General features: G+C 44.6%; 1 protein-coding gene and 1 long non-coding RNA gene across 2 annotated transcripts in view; both read right to left on the bottom strand.

Moving 5' to 3' along the window:
- LOC144162975 (pancreatic lipase-related protein 2-like) overlaps positions 1 to 15,378 on the bottom strand; it is a 117,983-nt gene that overhangs the window by 54,793 nt on the left and 47,812 nt on the right. The gene's annotated exons all lie outside the window — the stretch shown is intronic.
- On the bottom strand, positions 9,842 to 11,725 carry LOC144162061 (uncharacterized). Its single transcript, XR_013320593.1, has 3 exons — positions 11,501 to 11,725; positions 10,374 to 10,447; positions 9,842 to 9,901 (listed from the first exon to the last, which is right to left on the bottom strand). It is a non-coding gene; the product is annotated as an uncharacterized LOC144162061 (long non-coding RNA).

The raw sequence follows: 15,378 nt of genomic DNA, 5'->3' as shown, positions 1-15,378 counted from the left end.
ATCAATGAGGTTCTAAATTTCTGGAGGGCTTGTTACCTTTAGGCCAGCTCGAGCTCTTGTTTTGTACGAGCTAAAAAGGCGATTAAATGCTCATGTTCGTCTCTCGATTGTTTTTCTTTTTGTTTTTTTTTACGATCATACGTTTTCCCAGATTGTACGTTGCTCCCTTGCGTTTCTTTTTTTAAACGTATCAATGAGGTTCTAAATTTCTGGAGGGCTTGTTTCCTTTAGGCCAGCTCGAGCTCTTGTTTTGTACGAGCTAAAAAGGCGATTAAATGCTCATGTTCGTCTCTCGATTGTTTTTCTTTTTGTTTTTTTTACGATCATACGTTTTCCCAGATTGTACGTTGCTCCCTTGCGTTTCTTTTTTTAAACATCAATGAGGTTCTAAATTTCTGGAGGGCTCGTTTCCTTTAGGCCAGCTCGAGCTCTTGTTTTGTACGAGCTAAAAAGGCGATTAAATGCTCATGTTCGCTCTCGATTGTTTTTCTTTTTGTTTTTTTTACGATCATACGTTTTCCCAGATTGTACGTTGCTCCCTTGCGTTTCTTTTTTTAAACGTATCAATGAGGTTCTAAATTTCTGGAGGGCTTGTTTCCTTTAGGCCAGCTCGAGCTCTTGTTTTGGACGAGCTAAAAAGGCCATTAAATGCTCATGTTCGTCTCTCGATTGTTTTTCTTTTTGTTTTTTTACGATCATACGTTTTCCCAGATTGTACGTTGCTCCCTTGCGTTTCTTTTTTTAAACGTATCAATGAGGTTCTAAATTTCTGGAGGGCTTGTTTCCTTTAGGCCAGCTCGAGCTCTTGTTTTGTACGAGCTAAAAAGGCGATTAAATGCTCATGTTCGTCTCTCGATTGTTTTTCTTTTTGTTTTTTTTACGATCATACGTTTTCCCAGATTGTACGTTGCTCCCTTGCGTTTCTTTTTTTAAACGTATCAATGAGGTTCTAAATTTCTGGAGGGCTTGTTTCCTTTAGGCCAGCTCGAGCTCTTGTTTTGTACGAGCTAAAAAGGCGATTAAATGCTCATGTTCGTCTCTCGATTGTTTTTCTTTTTGTTTTTTTTACGATCATACGTTTTCCCAGATTGTACGTTGCTCCCTTGCGTTTCTTTTTTTAAACGTATCAATGAGGTTCTAAATTTCTGGAGGGCTTGTTTCCTTTAGGCCAGCTCGAGCTCTTGTTTTGTACGAGCTAAAAAGGCGATTAAATGCTCATGTTCGTCTCTCGATTGTTTTTCTTTTTGTTTTTTTTTTACGATCATACGTTTTCCCAGATTGTACGTTGCTCCCTTGCGTTTCTTTTTTTAAACGTATCAATGAGGTTCTAAATTTCTGGAGGGCTTGTTTCCTTTAGGCCAGCTCGAGCTCTTGTTTTGTACGAGCTAAAAAGGCCATTAAATGCTCATGTTCGTCTCTCGATTGTTTTTCTTTTTGTTTTTTTACGATCATACGTTTTCCCAGATTGTACGTTGCTCCCTTGCGTTTCTTTTTTTAAACGTATCAATGAGGTTCTAAATTTCTGGAGGGCTTGTTTCCTATAGGCCAGCTCGAGCTCTTGTTTTGTACGAGCTAAAAAGGCCATTAAATGCTCATGTTCGTCTCTCGATTGTTTTTCTTTTTGTTTTTTTACGATCATACGTTTTCCCAGATTGTACGTTGCTCCCTTGCGTTTCTTTTTTTAAACGTATCAATGAGGTTCTAAATTTCTGGAGGGCTTGTTTCCTTTAGGCCAGCTCGAGCTGTTGTTTTGTACGAGCTAAAAAGGCGATTAAATGCTCATGTTCGTCTTTCTATTGTTTTTCTTTTTGTTTTTTTTGCGATCATACGTTTTCCCAAATTGTACGTTGCTCTCTTGCGTTTCTTTTTTTAAACGTATCAATGAGGTTCTAAATTTCTGGAGGGCTTGTTTCCTTTAGGCCAGCTCGAGCTCTTGTTTTGTACGAGCTAAAAAGGCCATTAAATGCTCATGTTCGTCTCTCGATTGTTTTTCTTTTTGTTTTTTTACGATCATACGTTTTCCCAGATTGTACGTTGCTCCCTTGCGTTTCTTTTTTTAAACGTATCAATGAGGTTCTAAATTTCGGGAGGGCTTGTTTCCTTTAGGCCAGCTCGAGCTCTTGTTTGGGTACTTTTCAGTGGTTCGGCCCCTTTTATGTCAGTTTCCGTTACTTCTCTTGAATATTTTTGCACATTAGCGTAATTTTATCCGTGGTTAGGTCGGTTTTGGTCGATAATATCCTTTTAGCTTGAGTATTTCTGTTCTTTCTAGGTCGTTTTCAACTGCCCCGTAGTTAGCTGAACAAAGATGTATAAATCTATACGGTAAGCGAATGTGCATGAATGTTTTTTTTTAATTGAAATTGTTTCTTTTGTTTTAGGAGGGGTTTGCGTGTTATTATTTTGTTTGGGGTGCTATGCACCTTCTCTAGATTTCGGCTGTCAAACGTGCCCCAATCTGCAGGCGCCGTTCCTTACGTGCATGGTTCTCAGCCATGACTGCCATGGGGAACCCTTTTAGGCTTGCGAAAGTGATGGGCGACCCCACGATGGAACACGTGTTGATCAGTGTCATTATGTCAAACAATTCGCACTTTCAGCTTACGTCGCCCGCACACTTATCAAGTGCCTGCCTTTTCTGCTGGACGTTAATGGCGCAGCGCCTCATAATGCTCAACAATTTGCTCGGGAATGTAAAAGTGTTTTAAACCCCTCAATGCTGCCTTTTAGATGCGACTGCATCTCATTCACTCGCCTTGTCCCTCCATACGGCGTTGTTGTTGTCCGTCCACACCCCTCTCCCATTCTCCTCTCCGCGCGAGCTGCGCTCTCCGCCGCTCACCCCCTCTCCTCTCCGATAGCGAACACTCTCTCGCGAGGGGCATTGGATTGGATTCGATTGGATTGTATTAAAGTGGATTGTGTTGGATTGTGTTGCGTCATAGCCATGCCACGTTGCGTCATAGCCGCGGAAGGGGGTTCATGGCACGTTTCACGCGATGGGAGAATCAGCCTAACGGAAACAACAACGGAACCCCCTATGCGTCGCATCTACGCAGGGGTTCCCGCGAGGGGAGGTGGGAGAAATTTTTTCGTGTCTGTTCTTTTTCTTCTCATACTAGCGTATTGGCAAAAAGATGATGTTAAAATATGTGCTATGCGCGGAAACTAAACGCAAATGTAATGCCCTGAAGCCACCCTTTTTTTCGCATTACGAGCGAGCGGTGGCAAAAATCGCGAAAAGAATGACAGGAAGGAAAGTTTTGAGGGGGGCTTTGCGGACACCTCAAATGCTCTCGTGGACCCCCATTTAAGAACCACTGCCCTAAGGGATATTGTTTGTAAATACGCAACCCGGCAATGTGGACGCAGCGTGAAAACATTGTTGCACGTTGGATCGTACCCGTTCATATATAGTGGCATAGCTAAACTAGTGCATTTTCTGACGTGTAAAAGTAAAGTTGGTGTGTCCATGAACGTCGTCGCCGAGCTTTGCGCAGCGAAAGTTAGAAGGCATACACCATGTAGAAAAAATATTCCTTGTTCACAAAAGCAAAATCTGTCGGAATAGCCGTCACACCGTCCTATTTACTGAAGTTAAATCCCAACACGGTCTGGTGGTGTCCCCTCGACCGACGGGCTTTATTTTATACACCGTGAGATAGCGTCGGAAAAGGGGACTTGTCGTAAGGTAGAGTATTGGTAGAATTTACTGGAGTATAAAAAACAGGGAATGGGTCGATAAAGGGCCTCAACAATAGTTACCGCAAGGGCACAATATAAAACGAAATACGACTCTCACTTTGAAAAAAAAAGACAACCAGCTGTAGATAAGTCGATAACACAGGCGAGAGGGCATATTCCGCCCCTCTGATTCAAAAAAGCCGTTAGAAATAATAATAATAATCATCATCATCGTCGTCGTCGTCGTCATCGTCGTCACGTCCTCCCGAGCGAGAAAGGGCGGGCGGTGAGGGTGGGGATGGGGGGGGTCATGTTTCGCAGTGGTCTAATTATCATTGCAACCCACTTCGTTTGTAAGCTGTCCCGAACGTTGTTTTATATAGTATGCCGATGGAGTGAAACCAACATAACGAAACAGACCTAATTGTTTTTTTTTAGATGTCCAGTCGCTTTGTTTGTTCGTTAAAACTTTGCATGGGAGGGAGGATGGCGTAAAATAACCAAAAAGTGGTGTTTTTACAGTAAAAAAGAATATATATATATATATATATATATATATATATATATATATATATATATATATATATATATATATATATATATATATATAATAATATACACACGAGATCAAGAGATCAAGAAGCTTGCGGGGATAATGTGGTCGCACTTATGCACAGGACCGAGATAATTAGAGATTTATGGGAGAGGCCTTTGCCCTGCAGTGGGAGTAGATAGGCTGGTGATGATGATGATGAGTAGATAATTGTGTTTTCACGGATCTATAGGATGATAACGTATAAAATACCGACAAATTATCTTCAATAACTTTTTTAGTTCACCTGAAGTTCCGCAATGTGATTTCGGGGGTCAATGGCCGATGAGTACGAGATAAACAAGCGCGGTCCTAAACACTTCCATGCGGTGCGGTGCACCCTAAGTTACCTGTACAATTTTTGCATAGTGTTTTAATGTACGCACTGAACAGCTGACGCGTGCATCAAACAAGATAGAGAACCTAAAACTACTCGTACACGGTGTTTTCAGCTGCTTTTGGAAAGATGGCGTTTGAAGTAAACAAAAAGGGCCCAGGAAACTTCCTTGTGATAAATCCGGGGTTATCTATCTAGTTTCAAAAATGTAGCTACCCGTTATCCAACTCTTTGTGGTCACTGTCCAAACAGACCACCTTCGTAAAGCGTAGCCTATTCGCAGCGTAGACGTACATAACACAACCTTAAAGGAGCCATGAAGAGAAAATACAACTTTGTGTAATTTGAAATAACTAGGATTCAGTATCTCACTCAGCTCCATTACAGCCACAAAAGATGTTTTTTTAACGAAAAAGAAGCAAGAATTATTTAAAAACTTTCAAATTTTGACCCACAGTGACGTGTTATGAGCGAGAATGACGTCATACGGGCCAACAATAAAACATAATTTTCAGTGCGTCAACTGAACGTTAGCATTCAAGTGATGCGGTCAAATGGAACTATAGAGGCCTCATTACAGACGTCCAGTCATGTGTCGTCGCGACAGGTCAGTTAGGCGGCCGCCAATCGCACAAACGAGGTTCCGTGACGTCATAGAAAAGTTGCGGAAAATTGGCTAGGGGTCGCGACTGCTTCACACGTTTTCTTTAATATCTCCGTTATTTGCTCGAAGATCGCGATGATATCGGTATCATTGTTATCGGGACTAAGCAGTCTTTCTAATAAACCCAACTTGTATTTTGTCTTCATGGCTCCTTTAAGAAGCAGCATACGATGGATGTTTTTGGGTATGCTTTTCTCCATGGGCCGCAATTAGGCATGGAAAGGTAGTACGACATAATTAAACAGAGAGAAAGCACATCCGAACAGCGGCTGCCCAGCTATATAATTTACAGGTGCGTCATATAGTCCCGACGTAGCCGAGTAAAAATTTGTGCGTTCCTGATTCAGTATTTTATGGTTCATGACGAACTCCTGATTCCCACTGCGGAACTTTATTGTAACGGTTCATGGCGTATTGACATAATTATTGCACGTACACTAAGACAATTCTGTGGTTCAGCTTCACCACAATGCCCTAGATTGACCAATCCACGCAGCTGACAACGACTTTTGGGGGGATAACGATTTCGAGCATATACTCTCTGACTCAAAAGTTTGGTCTGCGCTGTGGCGTCACCCAGTGCTTCTGGATTGCGTAGTGGCACAACACAAACCGCATATTTTAGTCAAATCGAACGAACTTTGCTGTCATTCGGCCAACTTCTTTTGCTGGCTGCGATGTATTGCGGTGAAGCTGAACCGCAAGATTGGATCAGAGTACAGCGTTTATGCCTTACAGCCCTGCACATCTCAACAAGGATCCGCTTAAGGTACGTACAGTCATAAGCAAACGAAATGAGAGCACGAAATGATGAACCAGAACACGCAAAATCAAAGAATATGGATAGTTTTTAAGTAAAATATTGGCTTGTTAGTGGTAATTTAGAAAGGCACATTTTCAACCTTTCTCGCTGCAATGAAGCTACGCGACAATTTCACTCGCACGGAAAGAAATCGCGCTATTTGTGTGTTCCGATTCTTATTTTCGTGTTCGCGTCTCGTTTGCCAATGACTATACATGCGACGCCTGTAAGGAGTACTGATACACATCGCATTCGTACCAGACGACAGTTAATGGCGTCATCGTCAGGGCCGCGAGCTGTTCCAGTCACCGTCGCCGTTACGGGTAGCATCAATCGTAGTCGTCGTTCGCAACACCGCACCGCCGCATCGCACTCACCTTAGCTGCACCGGCGCGCCGTCCCGCTACAACGGTGGCAACACTTTTGAACTCCGGGGCGGTGCCTCGACGCTGCGGACGCTCGCCCGGCGCGCGCCATTGGATTCCGCGCTCGGTGGGCGGGTCCGCCACTGTAGCCAGTCTGTGTTGCCACCGTCGCCATCTTGGGAAGAAGTAGCGGCCTCGGCGGCGCGAAGCGAAGATGGGCGAGGGGAATAACGCTGTACCCAATCGGAGCCGCAACGCGGCTCGACACATTTGCTATGCGCCTCTTCGCATCTCTTGTGTGTGTGCTTAGTTACACTTGCGCTCTTCGCTGCGAGGCGCTTGGGAGGAGGAGGAAGGGTGGATTGAGAGAGGAGGAGACGAGGAAGAACACAAGAGAACGGCGCGCATTGATAATCATCGGAGGACGGTTGCGGATCTCTCCTTTCTGTGTTGGTGGCGGCGGCTGCTACTAAAGGAGAAACTAAGGCGGCGAACGCAACTGTATGGATTGGGAGAGTGCGTGAAAGAGCGGCAGCCGTCCTTCGCGATGTTTGACGACGACGTTCTTTGCGCGGCGAGGAATCGATGACTGAATGGGGGAAGCGGGAAAGCGAAGCGCTGGCCCCGAGGCAACGAAGCCGACGTTTGGGGTGGCAACTAGAGGAGCGTATGGGACGGCGCTGCGTGTTTTTTTGCTTTGGAAAGCGGACACCGCTGGCGGCGTAACTTTCTTCTTTCGATGTGTGTTAGGGGCTTAGAGATGATATTCACGTCCGAGCTAATAAAGCGTAAAACAAAGCCAGCCGGAGTAGCGTGCAGCTGGCGTGTTGTATTAGTAAACGATGCCAACGACGGTCAATCACGTAAAAGCATTGCGCAATTTTTAAAGCGAGTGCTTTCTTAGTGGGACCGATGACGTCCTGTTAAAAAACTAATGCATTTGTACGTAGACCAGTTGGTCGACCAAAAAGCTCTGATAAGATGTCTGGACACACGGCGCGTGCGTGAGACCGGGATTCCATTGCGTCAAAACGGTTACTTTCAAATCCCGAAAAAGGAGCGGTTCTACACTCTAAGCTGGGTAACCCTTAATAGAGGTATACATTTTCGAATTTTTGTAACCTATAATTTATAAGGTACAAATGTAACCTATATCTTCGTAACCCTTATATACATATACACGTAAGGGTTACTCAGTTATGGGTTACTTTGCCGCTTTCAGCATGTATACCTATATATAAGTTACATCTACCGCCGTCCAAGGCCACACACCTGGAAGCTGTCATGTTGCGCGCCAGGCGTGCTTTCGCCGGAGCAGCTGTGGGGACGCCCCGAAGGCGCCTTTCCCGCGTGGTAAACAAATATCGCGTTAGTGGAAGACGATATGTGCGACCATGCTGTCCATTGCGCAGTCTAAACTTTTGCGTCGGGTGTCTTTTATTCGTCCCTTGAATAAACTGCCGGCCACACGGCTGGGGCTAAAAGAGAAGGTGCTTTTATAATTCCTAAAATTGCGGTGCTAAAAAGCTTGAAAATGTTCTCTTAATATATATGCATTGCATTACCTGTTCGATAATCGTTACCCAGGTTGTCACCCCAAAATCTTTGTGAGTTTTGGCAACGCTTAAGTCTTATAAACTGGCATAACTAAATTTGATGTTTGCATCAGCTTTGTGCCGTTTTAGAAACCAGTATCAAACATGCATGATAGGTCTTTTGGTAAATTGTGGGCATGAATTTTAGTTTTAGTTAAACAACATTAGGCTTTAGTGACACCAAGCTTTAGTGGAAACATGCACTTGATAGCATACTTCAAAAGGACGCCAAAGTTATGATAAAATAGCCTTAAGCCAAAAATTCTTGTCTGACAACTTAGACCATGATTATCAAAAGAGAATTGCAGTACATGCACACATATTTGCGCATTTAACAGGAGCTCATTTCCAGAAGTTTGGCATCAGTAGTTTTGAACATTCACATTTATTATTATGAAACACCTGTGGGCTATTTATTAAAAAGCAAAGCTGCGAATGTTGCGTGAACAGCTTCACAAACATGGCCAAATATACAGATTCTTTACCTCAATATTTGCACGGACGTATGCAAAGTATTTCGAATTGTTTGATACTGCAATTGAACCATTTCAGACGAATTCGAGTTTGAGCTACATTTATAAGATGGTTCTCAGAGGTCCACTTTCCCAGTACAGCATTATTGTCATGGTTCCCCACAGAAAAAACGCAGAATGTGGGAAAGAAGAAATGACATTTATTACAAATTCACTGTTCCATACAAAGCAGTGTTTAACATTCTCTGTTTCACTCAGAGTCTAATATTACACTTGGAATTCACTTGTCTTTCAATACATCTTTACACTTCCTCTTAGGTTCCTCTTTACAGTTCCACCTGAGTTGTGATTCCCACGCCAAGTTATCGTTTTTTATGCAGCACTAACAAGTTTCTAGGCCAATTGCAATCTGTCTTTTGGACAAACTTTAAATGGGATCTATAGTTTCCTGCATGAAAAAAGGCGCTTGGAAAAATTCAGAGATAAGCTTCGCAATTTACGTAGTACACAAGCAGGCACAAAATCAGGGCACGCTGAAGATTTCCCGAGGTCATCTGAATAACTTGTTCCCTGCTGCTGCAGATGGAGGTATATATGTGAGGGGCCGTCACTTGGATTTCCCCACCTTGAAGAGCCATCTACAGAAAATTACAGAAAAAGAACAAAATCCAGTGCAACCATAAGCCCCTCACACCAAACCACAGGCATGTGAAGTACGAAAAATATATTGCACGAAAATGAAGACGTAGACCAGAGAATGAAATTAAAGGCCACACCAGAGAAGGAGTGATTTACGGCCTTTCAAATAATTTCACATCATTTCAGTTCTCGTTACACAGAATAATTTGGCCGCATTGTTCAGAACAACGCGAAGCCACTATAGTCATACCGGCCAACCTTCCTGAATTTTAATCGCGCCGTGTTCCTGTTTATCTCGCGAAATGTTTCTGCATGCTCACCCAGAACAGGCAGAAACTTTGGGCTACGAGATAAACTGACATACATTTGCAAACGAGAAAGCAAAAACATTTCCGCGAATTCATGTGGAATCACTAGTACACGCAACAGGGCGAACGTCGCACTAAACCCAGGAAACGTCCTTTCACGATGCTGACGCCGTCTGCGTCACATTTTTGGCTGTACTTAAACATCTCCCCCCCCCCCCCCCCCCCCCCTTGTACTGGCAGTTTCATTTTGAACGAGGATCCCACGTGGAAGCCGAAACGTTTTTCATTTCAGTAAAGTGTTCTTCTACCGGTGGTTTCTTACTCGGCTATTCGTAAAAAAGAATCGGCAACTTACATTTTTTCTTCGTACAAATGTGTTCTGGGAGAGGATACATCTAGAACTTGCACCGATCTTACAGTGGCATTCCCGGGAGGTCTGTACCTGTAATGACTCAAAGGGTTATTTGGGTTATAATGTAATAGGCTTTAGAGCTGGGCAGTTGGTATACATTCATGATGATAGAACATCTCAAACTTGACAAGACGAAGAAAAGAACACAGCACAAGCCCTCACTAACAACTGAAGCTTTCTTAAAGAGCTCTTTTCGAAAAAGAGTTCTTCTTGTTGGCTCTGCAAAACCACGCATCTTATAGAATATGTGGAGTTGCTGAAAAACTACAAAGCTCCATGCTGAGGAAATCGTTATGTGAATTCATAACGTTCATGTAGTAACGAACTGATAGAAAGAGTCACTAAACATGAGGCAAAATAAGATACAAACTATAGCATCATAACACTTGAAGTAAGGCCTCGCATTTTTACAAGTGATTCATACTTTTGTCTGTGCAGGCCTGGGTGCCATCTTTACAAAGAATATTTGAATGAATGTGTTTTAGTTATTGCATTTTCATACCGTTGTTTCCACGGAAATCAGACTTCTTGTGTCATACGCAGGGGAGTCCTGGTTGTCAGCTCAAAGAACACTGCCTGCAAGAAAAACAGTAGTGCTCATAAGTCATAGCATGGGTAGCCAGATGCAACCACACTTTTCGAACAGCCACGAGCCGATGAGGGTGCAGCACCCGTTTTTACACCTGCACTTGTCTCTGTTTAATTCGTCACAATTTCTGTATCATCAAAAAACAACAACAATCAAGCAGCCTGCATGCTGGCTCATACATACCACCATTCTGTAAAGTCGCTTTACTGCATTACACTAGTATCACGCGAGACAACCATTTGCCCGGCAATACCACGCGAATAAATAAACGACTGATTCGTGCGAATGAGAATAATAAACCCACTTACATGGTGAAAATGCCCCGCTACCTCAAAATGACTAACACCAAATTTACCCACTCAAGGAAAAGAATGACAAAAATGAAGAGTGTTGTACATATGAAAACTTTTTATTGTGCGGTAGGGCAAACTTTCACAAAAAAAAGAGGCTTGTGCTGGACAAAAGTGAGTCTAGAAATTTCGGGCAGCATTTAGTGGGCTACTTTTCTGCAGCACACACCTTGTGTTTATCCGGATATATTACTACAAGACAAATAAACTAGACACCATTCCGAATATATGCAGCGAGAAAAATGAATATTTCCCGACGGCTGAAACAAAATGATAATACCCAGAGAAAAGCGCGATAATATAAGACTTCATTGGGAAAAACTTCAAATGTTCAAGCAGAGCTACCTGACAATTACATGGGCCAATAACTCGTCAAGTGCGCCCGATGCAGCCAACAGCGTAAACAAAACGCTCAACACATGACGAAGGCGCGCAGAGCAGAAAGCAGGTCACGAGCGCCGTTATCTGTTATAATGTACGGGCTTTCCCAATCGTCCGCTCTAGTCTGACGCGACGAACGCAAGCCCGCGATTTCATTCAATTGCCGCCGCGGGCAACAGAAAACGTCCAGCGAAGCAACCAGTCGGGTAAATAAAATCCCTCTCGAATGCTGCAATTTCAAATTGAAAAGCCCCCAGCGAAAAGATACATACAATGAAAACACGGAAACCGTTACGGGAATATACTCACCGAGTTCGCTTTCACTGGCGCCGGGGCATTGGTCCAACATGCGAACTTGATGCTGGTCGTAGAAAAACGGGCCGTGTAGCGCTGCCAGTCACAAATGGGCTCGCCGCAGCCCCCGCGACTCACGCCGACAAATAAGTCTTGTAACAGCAATCCTCGCTTCAACGTAGGGGTATCACAGCGGTAAAAAGGCTCGAGTGGCGCGAAAACGCGGCCACCGGACCTGCGGGCGCCGCCATTTCTCTATATCCCGTCATGCAACGGAGAAATCAACGGCCGCCTGGAGAGAAGGCGCGACGAGCATCTCTTATAGGTTACAGGGCATTTTATAGGTTATAACGTAAAGGTTACATTGGGACTGGGATAAAGAAAGCATCAAATGGACTGGGATAAAGAAAACATCAAAATGGATACATTGTAACCTTTATTTTATAGGTTACTTCCGTTTAGAAGTTACATTATGGGTTACAAGGATTAGAGTGTAGGTAAGACAACAGGCGCATCGATCATGAAGATGGAGTACAATAGTTTTAGCTCATAAACCACGTATCGGTATACAGTTAGATAGTTCGTAGATGCGCTTAAATCGTTCGTATAGGTGTGAACCCATGTGTTTACGCATGGGTTCATTTTCCGTTTGCGATTTGGGTCTTTCAAGGTTGGAAGATCGATTGGACGCACGTCTCGCTTTCGCGCTTGTGTCAACTTTCTTTAGGAAGAGATGATAAATTCCTAATTTTTTTTTTGTAGCTTGAGGTATCCCATCCAACTGTTCTCGTGTGCGTTCACGCAAAGTTGCGTTCAGACTAATGACGCAGCAAGCACAGAGGAGATTGACAGGGAAGCAAGCGACCACGCAGTTCGTATACGTTCTTGGACATTGTCAGGGTCTATACATCTTGCGCTGCAACTAACTTTGTATATATGGGCGGAGAGCGACGACATTAAGGCGGATACTGCTCCAAAAAAAGTATCGTTCTCGGACATCCGATCTAAGTTGTGGAAACCAGGAAACCACAAGCTTCTTTTCTGTGGGGATAGGAGAGCATAAAAAAAAAATACTTTTCGGCAGTTAAAATTAGTGCCAGGCAATACTCGTGAGCCTTGTTCAGCGAGTTTCTAATTGTGGAATGCCCATGACGTTCAACCTCGAGCAAGTGTTTGGGAAACAGACGCTTTTTTTCTCATTTGTAGCATTGTCCTAAGCGGAGTCTAACGTTACTGTTTGCGGATCATACGTTCTCTTTTTAACGGCCTCTTACAAAGAAATTTAGAGCCCCTTTAGAGAAGACCAGCGAAACTGTAGTGGTGGATAATTGTCATCAACACCACCACCACCACCACCACCACCACCACCACAATCATCATCATCATCATAGCCAGCCTACTGAGGTCCATGCACTGCAGGACGAAGGCCTCTCCCATCGACCTCCAACCGGTCCCGTCCCGCGCCGCTGGAGTCCAATCTTTGCCTCCGAAATCCCTTATTTCGTCTCTGGTGACTTACTATATTGATCGAGTAACGACACATTCGCATAACTTCCGCGGAATTCACGGCGTATTTTTGCGGTTATAAGCACCCTGCCATTCTAAGCACCTCCCCCTACTTTCGGGAAAGAACAATTGGGAAAAAAAATTGTTTGCCTGTGAATTTAAGCACCCACTTTTCTAAGCAACCATCGAACATCGCAAGGTGGATTTCAAACATGTGGAATATGGGCCTGCGTTGAAATTGTGGCCAAGTCATTTATAAAGTTTGTGGGGAGCGCCTTGGCCCGACACCTTCTGGCCTAGGGGGTGTCGCCCGGAGCCCCTCGCCATGGGCTCCCTTCCGTCGCCCTCCTCGCCTACCGTGCGGCCCGGTCGCCGGAGAGATGGCGCGAGTGGACGGGTAGGAACGGGCGGTGGTGCTGAAGAACCGCGCGCGGGGACTGGGACTGGGGAGACAGAGTGTTCTAGGCTGGTGTGTGTGTATGCCCGGACGGGCGACAGCGCGTTGGAGGATGTGAGTAAAGAGTTCTTTCACGCAACCGCAGTGTGCCTCATTCCTGGGCATGCCGTAGAGAGCAGGCCCACAAGTTTTCAAATACAAACAACTTCAAAGGAACAGAAGATGACCTGCTGGGGGACACTGAGAGCGGCGGCCGAAGTGGCATGGCGTACTCGACTGGCCGTGAGGGGGACTGAGTACCATACCTAAGCCGTGGGTTCAATGCCTGTGCCTATTTCTATATTGAATGTTGCCAAACAGAACATTAGAACATTATTCCATGCGGCTGTCTCGTCGAAATACGGTCGTGATAAAAAAGAGGCGGGGAGGGGGTAATTTAGGTTTTTCAAATCTAAGCACCCTCCCCCCCCCCCTTTGTTTGGGCATCATGATCGTGGAAAAAAGGGGGTGCTTAGAATCGAGTAAATACGGTAGTTAGACAAATTGTTTTGGGTATATTTCAGATAAAACAGGAGTTACATGCATTTTGTGCATACCATACTCTCAGCGGACGTGTATTGACAGCTGATGGGAATTCTGTAACGTTTACAACTTCACTGGGAGCTGACTAATTATGAGACGTAAATGAAACTAAGCCTGGTAGTCATCTTATAGCGGCTAACTTCTCTACAATTTTTCGCATGATACATATTTTAGGTTGAGTGCTACAGAGAATTTTACACTATAGCTCTGGATACGAAAATTCTAATTCTACGGTGCTCTGCAGGCGCAGGTTTGGCCGGAACCTCGCCATATATACAGCTTCGCTCTAAAAATGAAGGACTCTCACACTAACGCGTAAGACTTGAAGGTAGCGAAGCTGTACGCAACCTCCACGACCATCACGAAGGTTAAAGACCACGATTGCAGCCGATTATCTTCTTCTTCGCTATCACAACGATCTTTACTCCCCAACTGTTGCTATAAGTGTGAGCTTAATTTTGTTGGAAGTGATAATCATCGGACGTCACCTTGGATGGGCGTACGCTGTGACGTGTCTTTCTCGTTCCGAGCAAGTGTAGCCACGATTACGGCGAACGCTGGATTTGTTTTTTGGTCAATCTTGGCCAATATGCCTAAGTGGGTATGCTGGGCTCAACATACGTGCGCCGGGGACGCTGGGCGATCGTCGCGAGGCACGCACAAACGAGCGCTAGGCATTTTCTTGGTTTTGTTATCTTCCGGGCGGTAGCCGCGAGGCCCGCACTCACGTGCGCGCGCTGGGTAATTTCTTTGTATTTTTAATTGCGGACACAAAAAATTATGATTTGCTGAACATCTTCGCTGTTAAAACGTGGAATCATGTTCTGTGCTGTCCAGGCCAGCAAGCAGCGCCACTCCGTGTGCACAGAACGTATATCATGCACATTTGAGCGCAAAAGGTTTTTCTGCCTTTCGACGAGCGTCATACGAAAGAGTCCTGAAGAGTCTTCGGCCCGGCCGTTGAGTGCCTTTCGCTTCTTTGAGGGAAAAAAGCGACTTGAGGAAGCGGTGCGCCTGGCCCGCTGTGGAGTCGTGTGTGCCTTGCTTCCACTTCAAGTTCGGCTGACTCGGCGCGGTTTAGTTGGCATGTCTCGGTCGCCGGAGAGAGGAAAGAAAAAAAAAAAAGAAAACGAAAACGATGGGAGAAATTGGCACGAATGCGACGAGCTCTCATCTTGTACTGTGTGCCGTCGAGGATCGTCAATGGGAAAATCAAAAGAAATGGTGAATAGCGATACGAGAGAAGGGTGCCACTTACGGGCAGATGTATACTTAGCCAATGAAGCCGCGAGTTATGTTTTCGCAGGGAAGAATTCTATAGATCTTGAGTAATTCGTACAGACTAGTAAAGGTGATTAAAAACTACCAGGAACCTCTTTATTTGCGAACTCCACCGCTGCTAAAGCTT

This window comes from Haemaphysalis longicornis, unplaced genomic scaffold, assembly GCF_048455015.1.
Source record: "Haemaphysalis longicornis isolate Haplotype H1 unplaced genomic scaffold, Haemaphysalis longicornis Haplotype H1 scaffold_12, whole genome shotgun sequence".
NCBI lineage: Eukaryota > Metazoa > Arthropoda > Arachnida > Ixodida > Ixodidae > Haemaphysalis > Haemaphysalis longicornis.
The sequence above is the reverse complement of the archived record's forward strand: the minus strand, read 5'-3'. Positions and strand labels throughout refer to the sequence as shown.